A 12856-nucleotide genomic window follows, 5' to 3' on the forward strand; every position below is an offset into this window, starting at 1 on the left:
GAGCAAATAAAACACCAGGAGGTAGCGTGCACACTAGAGGAGGTCAGAAAAATGCTAGATGATGACCTAGGGAGAGGGGCCAAGCCTGTGAGCACAGCTCTAGTGGAGGGACATACTGTCCCAAAATATGAGTGGCTAACAGAATTAAAATCACCTAAGGGGTTTGTTAAAAGTGTAAATTCTTGGGCTACAAAGTGGTCCTTCGAAATCAGACTCTCTGCAGGTGGGCCCTGTAATCTGTAATTTAACAATTCCTAGGGTAAATGTTAATTAATGCACATGGCAGGGATACAGTGCTGTAGGAGAGAAGATAGGGAGGCTTGGAGTGTGAGAGAGGGAGCACAAGAGCACAAGGGACATTGGAAGGCAGCTATTCTCACCACTAGATCACCAACACCAGAGTGAGTGACTTTGTAAAGGCATGACTGGTTGCAATTAGGTAGGAAGGGCTACACAAAGTGGGATGTAGAAGCTGTTCCACCTTCCTCAACCATTGTGGTGAGATAGATACAGTTCTGATGTAGCTGAAGAACTGAGACTGTTAAAAACTTTAGGCTTCATTCATTACACAAGTCTAAATTTGTTACATCCAGGGGAATCCACAGTTATCCCAAAAGTTGTTTAATAGGGGATTTTTAGGAAACTCTCCCTCTCTAGAGACTGGAAGCCTTGGGTCCAGTCTTTCTGGAAATGTTTTATTTCTTCTGGAAATAAAATTATTAATGAATTCATCATTATTATTCATAAACAAGGCATTACAGATATCTGTAAGCTGCCCCCGTGTCTTCATTTTTGCAATGAAGAAGTTTGCATGTACATATTTCTATTTTCCTTCCTTTTGTTCTTTTGTACAGAATCCTGTAGCTTCCATCTATTATTTGTCAGGTCCATAATCTATTTAAGGAAAAGTTAGTATTTTTGTCATACCTGGGACTTGGCCTATTGCTAATGCTAATGGGATTAATCAATGGGGCTGAGGAGAATTCATCATCAGGAAATCATCTTCCCTCTCAGCCTCAGGAAAGTTTATATATAGAGGTGAGAACATTACCTATAATTCTCAAAGATTGTGACCTATATCCCTACAGAAGATTATCCCTAGGCTATTTCATACTCCTTTATCCTCATCACTTAACTGTCCCCAATATTAGCACAAAGGATATTCTCCATGTGAAATCAGAAGGCTGAAAGCAACATAGATGACTGTTAATGTTGCCAGATCTTGGTTTGAATATAGAAAACATGGCATAGAGAATCTTTTCACTGATCTGTATCTCTTGATTTTCTAAAATTCCCCATTCACTGAAATTAAAAAAAAAAATAATTGTGATAATCACCCAGGATTTATGTAGAGTAAAAAAACAGAGTGACATTGAATATTCAGTTGTAACAATGGTGATTCACTATAGTTTAAATCAATACGTATTGTGTAAACATTGCAGGACTAATAGAAATAATCATAAGTCAAACAGTAAAACAGTGTCAACAGTGTTTTCTTTTTGTTTTGTTTTGTTTTGTTTTTTGGTGGTGTCTTGAATCCTAAAATTCAACCTAAGAGGGGTTTCTAGATTCTTTGCACCTTGAATCATAATCAGAGACTAATGGTAAAGGTTTCCTTTTCCAACAGAAGTGTTTAATGTCTAGTACCAGGAGGGGCTAGGAGAGAGAAGGGATGTAGTTGTCTACCTATGATGTCTAATTCAAAGTTGAAGAACTCTTTACTTAATAATTTAAAATTTTATATCCCTAATAATCTTAGAGAAGTTTTATTTATATGTATATGTTATTACGTATATATGAATAATTATAATCAGCATATAAATTTTAATTTATTAAATATTATAATTAAAATCGAAATTAATTAGATCATTCAAATTCAGTTATTTAAGAGATTCCTTTAGATATACTTTATTTACTTATTTATTTATTTTGAGAGAGAGACAGGGAGAGAAACAGTGCATGCATAAATTGGGGAGGGGCAGAGAGAGAGGGAGTGAGAGAGAATCCTAAGTGGGCTCTGCACTGACAGAGTCCCAATGTGGGGCTCGAACTCACCAACACTGAGATCATGACCTGAGTGGAAACCAAGAGTCAGAGGCTTAACGGACTGAGTCACCAGACACCCTTAAGAGATTTCTTACAACGCCCTATAATTTTCAGTCATATTAGGAAATATTAGGAAATAGTGAAAACAGCGCACCCATGTGCTTGAAGTTATATGTAATACTTGGTATCTTTAATATCTGTCACCCAATTCTATCTACTAAACAGGAGGCAGAGAAAGAATTTGGTGGAAAGATAGTAAGACTAAAAACAAACTCCACAGTATAAAATCTTTTCTAAAAATATTTTTTCTGTTATTCTGATGAAAAAAATTGTTCAGAGGCAGATATTTGTATTTTCTCTGTCATTTTCCAACCATCTCTTTCATAATCTAATCCATACAGATATTCTCACTGATTAATTTATCCAGGAAATCAAATAACTAGAGACTTTAGTTCCCAAACCATTTTATTTCATTTTCATATGTTAAATTAATAATATGATTGCCTTTTTGTAAACAGATTTGGCATCTCAGTGTGAACTAATGAAATGTCAATCTAAGTTGTCTATTATTATTACATTTTATTAAGAAATATTTTTGGAATATTAATTATAAACCAGATCGCCAGCTAGATAGTGCACATATATTTAACCCTCAGAGCAGTTGCATAAGGTAAGCCATAAAGTTTCAATATTTTATGTACAGGGTGTCAGAGGTACAGAAATATTAGTGATAATTGAGAATTAGTAGAGTTGGTTTAGAAGCACAGTCATGTAGCTTTAGAGAATAAGCTCTTAATCTTCATGCTATGATACATCATAGCTCAGAAAAATGTGAGAGAAATAGTAACTTGCACCTTGGTCAAGAAAGCATGGAAAGGATAGGGGGTTGTGAACAGCTCACTCATCAAGTTATCTAGACTTGAAACTGCATGGAAATTCTCCATGGATACATTTTTGATAATCACTTGTACTGAGACTCCAAGAAGAAAAAAAAATTAGGTATTCATAATTATAATGAGAAAACGCTGTTAGTTTTATGTATTGAATTAACTAAATCAACCACTGGAACATTACTAGAATTTATGTAATTATGTTATTTTTAAAATGCAGATTATTAATTTACTATTTAGTGATTGTACTCACTGATTATTATGCTCTATACACAAAATGAAGTAAGGTAAAAACTAACCAGTACATTTCAAAAAGTGTTATAAATAAAAATATGCAAACGTTAGAACACATGATGGCTTTTAAATTAATCAGTTTTTTTTTAATGTCTCAAATTTATATTTAAATCACTTGCTAGTTGATTTTAAAAATTTTCTGGTATTTTCTATTGCATGATTATATTATATAAAAGTAACAATATTTGTTTTCAACTTAAGGTAGAAATCCTCCTAAAGACCAAAATATTTGCTTTTTTTCGTATCCAGGCTCATATTTTAGTACTATCACAATTACTTCATTTCTTCAAATAAAGACTAATCTTATCTAATTGGTTTATGAAGAAGGAAGCCAGTGAAGTAAATTGCCTCGACTGACTCAGTGCTTGGCATTTTGAAGACAGTAACTAGATCATGGTAAAAGTAAAGGACATCAGTTGTATATTTAAACAGCATTCTTTGGTCTAGAGAAAAAACTCTTATCATCTGCATTGCATCAGGTTTGATGGCAGCAAGATTTCTTGGCCATTGAAATTTAAGTAAAACATGTGTTACTCCATTTTAGCTTCCATCCGTTGCTTAGCTATAATGAGTTTTTATATACTGTGGAAGATACCAGATATAGATTTCGAATCTGGCACTTACAGTACCTACTGGTTTGACTTTCATGGGAATAATTTCTATATCAACTTATACTTCCCTTTTTTTCATTTTGTGTTCACTTGAAAAATACTCTCACTCTGCTCCTAAGTCACAAGAAAATACGAACATGTAAGAAACAGTGGTATTACACTATAAAGCCTTCTACGTAATATGAAATTAGAAACTTCTATCAAACTTCAAGAAATTATCAGGGGCGCCTGGGTGGCTCAGTCACTTAAGCATCGGACTTCAGTTCACATCATGATCTGGTCCATGAGTTCCAGCCCTGTGTTGGGTTCTGTGCTGACAGCTCAGAGCCTGGAGCCTGCTTGAGATTCTGTGTCTCCCTCTCTCTCTGTCCCTCCCCCGCTTGTGCTCTTTCTCTGTCTCAAAGATGATAATAATAAAGAAACGAGCAAACAATATAATTTTAAAATATTGATGAAAATGACCATTCAACACAATATTATTAAGAGAAAACATTTATACATTAAGAAATGAAAAACCAAGGACAAATGTGGGATGATGCCACTCTAGACTCAAAATTATAAACACAAGATTTTTCTGTGCCACCTACATGCCAAAATACAGTGGTGAATTGATACCTGGGGAAATATTTGCAAAATGATAGACTCTGCCAAATGGCGACTCATTTTTAATCAAAACTGGCTGGTTGGCAGAAGAAAGGTGGTTGGGGGGATAGATGAAATAGGGAGGGCACTTGTCACGATGAGCATTAGGTGATGTATGGAATTGCTGAATCACTGTGTTGCACACTGGAAACTAATATAACACCTTATGCTAATTCTACTGAAATTAAAACAAAAAATTTTTTTAAAAAACTGGCACGTTTATAACATTTAAATACTAACACACTATCATTGAGTATTCAATGTTATTTAGTCACTGACACTATTTTTACCTACACCACTTATTCCTGACTACAGAAAGAAATGGAATATTTGACAGTGGTTCCTTTAAAGGTGGGGTGTGGGAGTGCTGACAACATGGACTCCATCTTTGGACCTCCATCTTGTTCTCCCCTCTGGCACACAGATGGAGTGCTTTACATAAGTAGTAGGGATTTCTGGCGCACAGATGGCACCACTTTAGATAACTATCCTGTGACCTCATCACCACACCCCTCCCTCCATAAAAGCTGGGGATTAAGGTCTGGAGGGTGGGAGTGGAGAAGGGCTGTGTCATATGGCTGCTGTAGTACCCTGTGGATCACCCACCTGATTGCCCCCACAGTAAGTTACCCTGAGTTAAAACTCTGTAAATGGTATGGAGTGGCTCACTTCATTTTTCAGTATTCAAGTACCTGCTCAGGAGGGAGGATACATTACTGACCCTCAACCTTCTACCAGTGCGGGGAGGGAGAACAGATGTTAAATTCAGTGATCACCTGTTCCATTATAAATAGAAGCCATATGACATATAATGAGTACAGTTGTTTTGTTTGTTTTTTAATGATTACTTCTTGACATCATTTATCTGAAGTTTTTGAGTGTTACCTCTCTCCAGGAAACTGCCAGCACGGTTAAGCTTCTCGAAAGGAAAATATTTTATAAGTTCAGTAGGCTTATTACACTGTAACTCTCTTAACTCAACATACAATGTGAAGTTTAAAAAAACACTGAACATTCCTAGAACCATACATCACATAAATATTTCACAAATACGTTTTCTAAAAAAATATGGTTAGGCTGTTGAATATGTATATTTGTGCATCCTTTTAGATAGGAGATTGAATTCTTGCATTAGATATTGCAATTTTCATGTGTACTTACTATGTATGTTTGATGCATTCTGATTTTGACATAAGTTGATACTTGATATTCATTTTAATGTGAATTTCTGTCCCTGGAAAAGCTCAGCATTTAGTGAAATCCTATCTACTTGTTTTCCAGGCATTTCTTTGTGTACCACTCCATTAAATAGACCATGATAATTTGATGGCAAAGATCACACTTAGGTTATTCACTTTTGTATCCCTAGCGCCTAGCAGTTTTCTTGACTAGATAGTAAATAAACATTTATGAATGTAATTGATTATGTAAATAATTACTTGAAGGAAAATACACCTAAACTCTTATAGTATTATATTTTATCAAGGATACATATTAATTAGTAAGTTTTTAAATTGAGTTTTTAAGATAAATGCAGAAACTTCAAGATTGTTGCATGAGAATAATGATTTGCCATTTGGAATAATAACATAGCCAAATTGGAGGTTTAAGTAATTCCTCCAGGGAATCAGGGGTATGTGTTGGGGTGAGAATTTATTCCTTCTGAGATGCTATGTGGCACATAAGTTAACTTTTAGCCTTGAAGGGTATAAAAGCTCCTCTTAAGTATCACTCTGCATATCATACTTCTGAAAGGATAAATCAGAAGCAAGAAGGTATTTTGCTTTTAAGAAAGAGGAATATAATGAATTGATCTAAGATGGTATAATTACATCACAGGGCAAGATGAATTGTCTGTATCTTACTGAGATAATTTTCTTTCTTCCAGAAGCTGGAAGAGGTAAGAAGGGGACCTTAGCTACTTTTAAGCAAGTGCTTGGTCATCTGGCACTGTGGCACTCTTCTTTCCTTCCCCCATCTCTAGTATTCACCCCACTTAAATAAACACTCTTCTCTCACATTGATAAGACAGGCTAAAGAGAACACTCTTAGGAGCTTCTTCTTTTATGAGACCTTAAGGTGTCATCTTTTACACAGATACGGTATATAGAGGCAATCTCCATACCCTCCATATACATGTTTTCTTACTTGGTTACTTAGCACATAAAGCAAATACATATATATATTTGCAATGGGGTTAGGGAGAGAGGAGGGGTAAGCATACATGTAAAAAAAATGTTTGGTCCTACATTTTCATGACTAACCATTGAAGTTCCTAGAAATATTCCATATAAGGATATAAACATTTTTTCTAGCCCACCATAAGGGTGTTTAATGTGAACTGAGATAAACTTTCAGTGTTGTGAGTGTGTTATTGTGGTTGTCTTCAAGAATTTCATTGGAATAGACACGTATGCCCTTGTTTAACTTTATTCACAACTGAGATTAGGCATCTACATAAAAGACATTAGAAGAGAGATGAAACAATCTGACAGGCTAGAAAAATAACAGCTACCATTAGATCCCTAACCTAGTATTCTTGGAAAAGTCTGTGAATTTCCACTAAAAGTTTAGGGGGAATTCTTTAAGTAAACACTTGTACCCGGGTAATATATTGCCAATATAACATAGTCTATTTTCCTTGAAGTTTGCAATTTATACAGATGTTATAAAGATGACTTAACATGATATTTACAAATGATATAAACAAAAAAATCATAGAATGGTCAGAAAACATAATAAAATCCTCTTTACCTCATTGAACAAAAATATAATTAAAACAAGGAATCATTCAATATCCATCATGAAAAGAAAAATTTCAAATTGTGAGACTAGTATTGGGATGCAAAAAAGCAGAAGCATGTACAGTGTTGGGAGTGTAACCTGTTATATCAGTTTTAGAGAGAATTGGGCAATATTCAATAGAATTGAATATTTGTATACACTATGGTTTCTATAGCCTACAGAACGTCTCACAAATATAAACTGCACTGTGATCCATGAACACGTGTTGTCACGACACAATTTCTGGTAATAGACAATAGACTCAACCTCAATATTTATCAATAGGGGAAAACGGATAAATGGTGGCATTTTATGTAATGGAATACTATTCACAATTAATTTGAATATACCAGCTCTGTTGGAATGGATGGATTCAAATGGGCGGATCTTGAAACAGGTTGAGTGAATAAAGCAGGCTGAAAAAGAATTTTCAAGCTATGATATGATTTATGTATATGATTTATATATAATATACATAAATTTAATTTTTAACATATGCATATTTAGTAGAAATATACATGGACTGGAGAGGTATGCACCAACTTGGAGAATAGAAAGAGAAGCAATATGATATAGGCTAGGTGATTCCAATTTTATAATCATACTTTTAAAAATAGTATTTGGATTAAATATGGGAATATATTTATGCTTGCTAGGTATAGATGTTCTAGTTATAATGTCTCCATATATTTGTGTAGAAGGTATTATTCCATAATTACAAAAAATTGCCCTTAACAAAATGAGCTGGCTTTTTGTTTGAGAATTTGTTCATTTTCTCTCTCTCCTTAGTGTAGAGTTCAAAGAGGAGAAGGACCAAAATTCTTAGAAAAGGCAGATCGGGGGCGCCTGGGTGGCTCAGTCGGTTAAGCGTCCGACTTTGGCTCAGGTCATGATCTCACGGTCCGTGGGTTTGAGCCCTGCGTCGGGCTCTGTGCTGACAGCTAGGTGCCTGGAGCCTGTTTCGGATTCTGTGTCTCCCTCTCTCTCTGACCCTCCCCTGTTCATGCTCTGTCTCTGTCTCAAAAATAAATAAACGTTAAAAAAAATTTAAAAAAAAGGCAGATGGATAGCTTATACATTGTTTGATGTTTGTTTTGTATTTTTTAGGAACAGGGATATTTCACATTACCATTTGTTTCTTGACCTGCTGTAATATAAACACACTTCAGTAAATTTGCTACAAAAATGTGTGTGTGTGTGCATATGTGTGTACGAATGTGTGTGCGCTGATACTAGGGTGTAATAGAGATGAGGGGAGAGCTTGACTTTTGTATCTATATGTGTGCAATGCAAAAGGGGGACACAGGATTCCCAGAAGGAAGAGAGGATCCAAATCAATAGGAACAGTGGCTCAGAGGTGGAGATAACCATGCAAATATAAACCTCTCATGAATTATTTCAATTTATAACTTGATTCAAGACATGGGTTTTATCACTTAGCCAAGCATACCTATATTTTCAGGTATAGCATAACCCTTGTTGCCACTTTGGTTTTACATGCAAGTCATTTTTCTAGTAACATTTATTGTGGGAAACTGATTTACTCAAAAAACTCTGCCACCATTGCTCATAAATCATCTGTGTATTTCCTGCCAAAATATAATGCATTTTTGTTTTATATTGTATAAGCACATGCTCAAGGCACAAAAACAAAGGCACACCAAACAACAAAGTCCAACATTTTATTTCTAAATACTCTGCAGGGATCTGCATATAAGAAAGCAAGACATTAAAACAAAGTCTTCTCCTACAATGTCCACTTTTCAGCTCTGAGACACCATTGGATAGTAAACTCTATTATTGTGGAATCAAAATTATTCCCTTGGTGGGAAATCTTGCCAGTAGGGGAAGGGGAATAGAGATGTGTTTATGTTGAGGATGTCACAGTATTAAATATAAATAGCTTTTTAGGCCTCAGTTGGCAAAATACAAGAAAAATGTTTTATGCCAGGATAGGTGTCATGTCATATGTTGGCAAGTATTTAATCAAGTACCTGTATCCACTCCAGAATATCCTTTTAATGGATGTGTTACACTTACTGTGAAAAAACTCAACTCAATGGAGGTCCATTAAAACAATTAGTAAGGTTAAGACTGATGAAAATAGCAGCATTTTATTAAAATTATGTAGAAGTGATAACCATAAAAGGTAGAAATTACAATTTGAGTCTAAGGATACATGATCAACTTATAAATGTTCCCTTTGTGAGTAATAAGCCTTTGGGCTTCATTTTTCTTAGTTTATTTGAGAATTATTTAACTGTACAAATTCAATTATAAGTTGGATAGCTCTTGATTACTTCAGCAAATTTCTCATTTTCCCCATATTATCCTTGATAAACTGAGAAAATTTTTGTCATGGAACACAATAATAGTTTTGTTTATTTTTTTAAGTGACCAGTGATAAGGATTCACTGACCGTACTTTCTACATACTGCACACACTCTCAAAGAGAGGTACTTAGAAAGTGTTTTAATTCAGCAGCTTGCTGGAGGGAAAAGCTGAACTTTTGCTTTTTGGTCTCCTTGTGATCAGTGAGGGGAAACAGATCCTTAGGATTCCTCTATGAAGGTGCTCAAGGTAACAACATAAATATAAAAAATTGTGCATGTAGAATCTAGTAATGAGACTCCGTGGCAATAATAAGAATGTCTGGTTTACTTAAAATGTGCAGTTTTCTTAGGTTAACATGCAGAATGCTTTCGAGTGAGAACCCATGATAGGATGTGCATCACAATACTCATGTCTTAATGAAAGCACAGGATTTTCAGTCATCAGAAGTGTATGACTGTCCTAAAGTTTCTCAATTAATGTAAATCTTAATATGTTCATAGACAAATTTTAGTATAGCCGATAGATTTGGTGAGTAATAGGAAATAGGAAATACTCCTAGGAAATTAGGAAAAACTCCTAGGAGTTTTAGCCACATAAAGCTAAAAATGATATTAATTCAGATAATCTTTTTCTCATATAAAGTGACACAATCACCCCACCCAGCTCTCCTGATTAAAGATAATACTGTAGTTCCAATTGAATTAGAAATGAAGTAAACTTGGACTAAATGAATCATAAATCAATAAATACCTCAGCCTGCTGCCTCATGGTTTATTGATTCACAAGCTGTTTATCCCACACTCATTGTGCTTCAGTGCAATTATTGTTTAATTACATTTTCTGTATGTACAAAATTGTATTTTAGATGTCTTTCTAGACCAAACAATTTCAAGCTCTATGTGTACTTACTAACCATGGGGTTTGTTTATCTTTTCTTCTTCAGTATGCTAGCCTTGATTTCTGCTTGTATACCAGACCCATCTCACAATAGGACCTGTTAAAGCACATTTAACAAACTCTCCCTAATTATAATCATGTTTATTGTTCTCATTTTTTACATCAAAACTGATTTGAAATGTAACAGATGATGTGTGTTAGACAAAATATAGCATCGTATGTACCCCATAAAGCTACTCAAAATTACAAATCTAAACCATGAAATCTGTAGTTTTATTCAGCATAATATGAAATGGTCTAGGACAAGGATATAATTAGGAATTGGCTTGATGTTGACCATTTAAGATATTGTTTTTAAAAATAATGAAGTGTGGAATATTCTTCCTAATTTCATATTATCTCATATTAAAAATGTAATCTTCAGTGAGAAATCCAGGGGTAGCAAGTAATTTCTACCTTTATAGTCTGAGGCAAAAAGGAAATTAATTTTTTTTTCCTAATTAAAAATTTCTAAACTAAGAACCCATGAAATATGTCCTGGTTGAAGCTCTTTAAAACATCTTTCAGAAACAATAACAAATAGGCTGTGAAAGCTTAAAAATAGATTACTTTCAAAGAAGATATGGACTACACTTGATCTTGCCAAATGGGAGCAGATTTCAAAGTTATATTGGGGATGTAACATCATTTATATCATTCCTCAAAATGTTACGACCCATCTGTTACTTTTATCCCTATCAGGAGACTGAGGTCATTGAGATCTTCCATCAGAGGTTAGACCTGATTTATGTGTTAAGAGATAAATAGCACCAAGTTTACCATAAGTTCAGTAAAACAGCCTTACTGCCAGAGAAGTCTGTTTGGGAGAATATGTTCTTACATGGTCTTACACCCTAAAATTAGAGTGTATTTTTAGATTTCAAAAATTCACCAATGTCAGAAACTGTTAGAAAATGTTTAGTTGCCAATATCTTACCAAGTTCAGGGGCTCCTACCTAGATCATGAAATAAGCAAGAAATGTCCTGTTCACATTTCTTACTTAGTACACAAAGTAAAAATTTGGCATGGCTATTTCTGCCACATTAGGTCCATACTTATTTTATAAATTAATTAACAAATGGATGACTGTGCCAAGATTTAAGGATCTCTAAATGTGAATCAAAAGTAGTTTTGCATAGTATTTCATTGATTCTAATTTAATTATAAGGCAAGTAATTATGACAATTGAATGAAAGTGATTTACTCAGTTCTAATGATTATACTTAGATTCAAAGATTATATTTGCGTGCATATGTGTTTGTAGAGGTGTGTGGATGTTAAGCTAATGTAGAGAGGTGTGTTAGTTTCACTATTGGGACAGCATTATTGGATCACTTCTTTCTGTAACTGCACATGCTATAATATAGTCTATTAAGTGAAAAAAATATATGCTATAAAATTCTTCTAATTCTTCATCAATTTCTGCAGATGAAGTTCTTTCTTGATTTATACTTTGGGAACCATGTATCTGGGAGAGCTGTTACTTTCTGCTGAGCACAAACCACATGAAACCTCTTTCTATGTATATGTAAGTACGAAGCTATCACACATCCTACTTGATTTCCAAACTATAGGTAGTGTTGTGGCAATTGAGTTTAAACACATACATTGAGAGCAATGTATGTGTGAGATATAAACTTGTCGACAAAATAAATTTTCACCTCTAACTGAAATGTCCTTGTTACAAGCTTGTTTCCATTTCCGATATATCCAAAATTGAGACCAGCATACTAGGTATCAACTTCTCTACCATTTCAAAGTGATGTGCTGTACTTTTAAGCAGAACTTGCAAAAAAGAAAATGGTCAAACCTGTTGTTGTTTTTGATGGTGGCCGTGTCTTACGTTTCTAATATATTCTCTGCACTGCCATATGGGTGGTCTATATTCCAAAAATTTTATTTGGTCATACTATCTTATTTATAAACATTTTTATTCTTATAGTATTTCATTGAACGACTGGGTGTCAGTGGAGATTAAAGAAGGGGAAGAAAATTTTCAATCAAATAAATTTAAAGATGTTGCTCATTATAATATGTTCTTGAAATTTCCCAAATATATAAGCTTATAAATGAGTTTTATAAATTCCAGAATCAGGAAATTAGAATTAATTATTGCAACTATTTCCCAAGTGTATTTGATGAATAAATTTTTAATGAAAATCTATTTTTATGAAAATGAAATCCGGTTACATACAAGCTCTGTAAAGTAGATAAGTATGTTTCATATTTTAATATTTAACAGAGAATTCTTTGAGGGATTTTGTTTCTAATATACAAAATACTACAAAGTTTAAAAAACAAATTTTAAACAGATTTTA

Source organism: Lynx rufus, unplaced genomic scaffold, assembly GCF_022079265.1.
Source record: "Lynx rufus isolate CCGP_SWC_20201006 ecotype Redwood Valley unplaced genomic scaffold, mLynRuf1.p SCAF_3, whole genome shotgun sequence".
NCBI classification, from domain to species: Eukaryota; Metazoa; Chordata; class Mammalia; order Carnivora; family Felidae; genus Lynx; species Lynx rufus.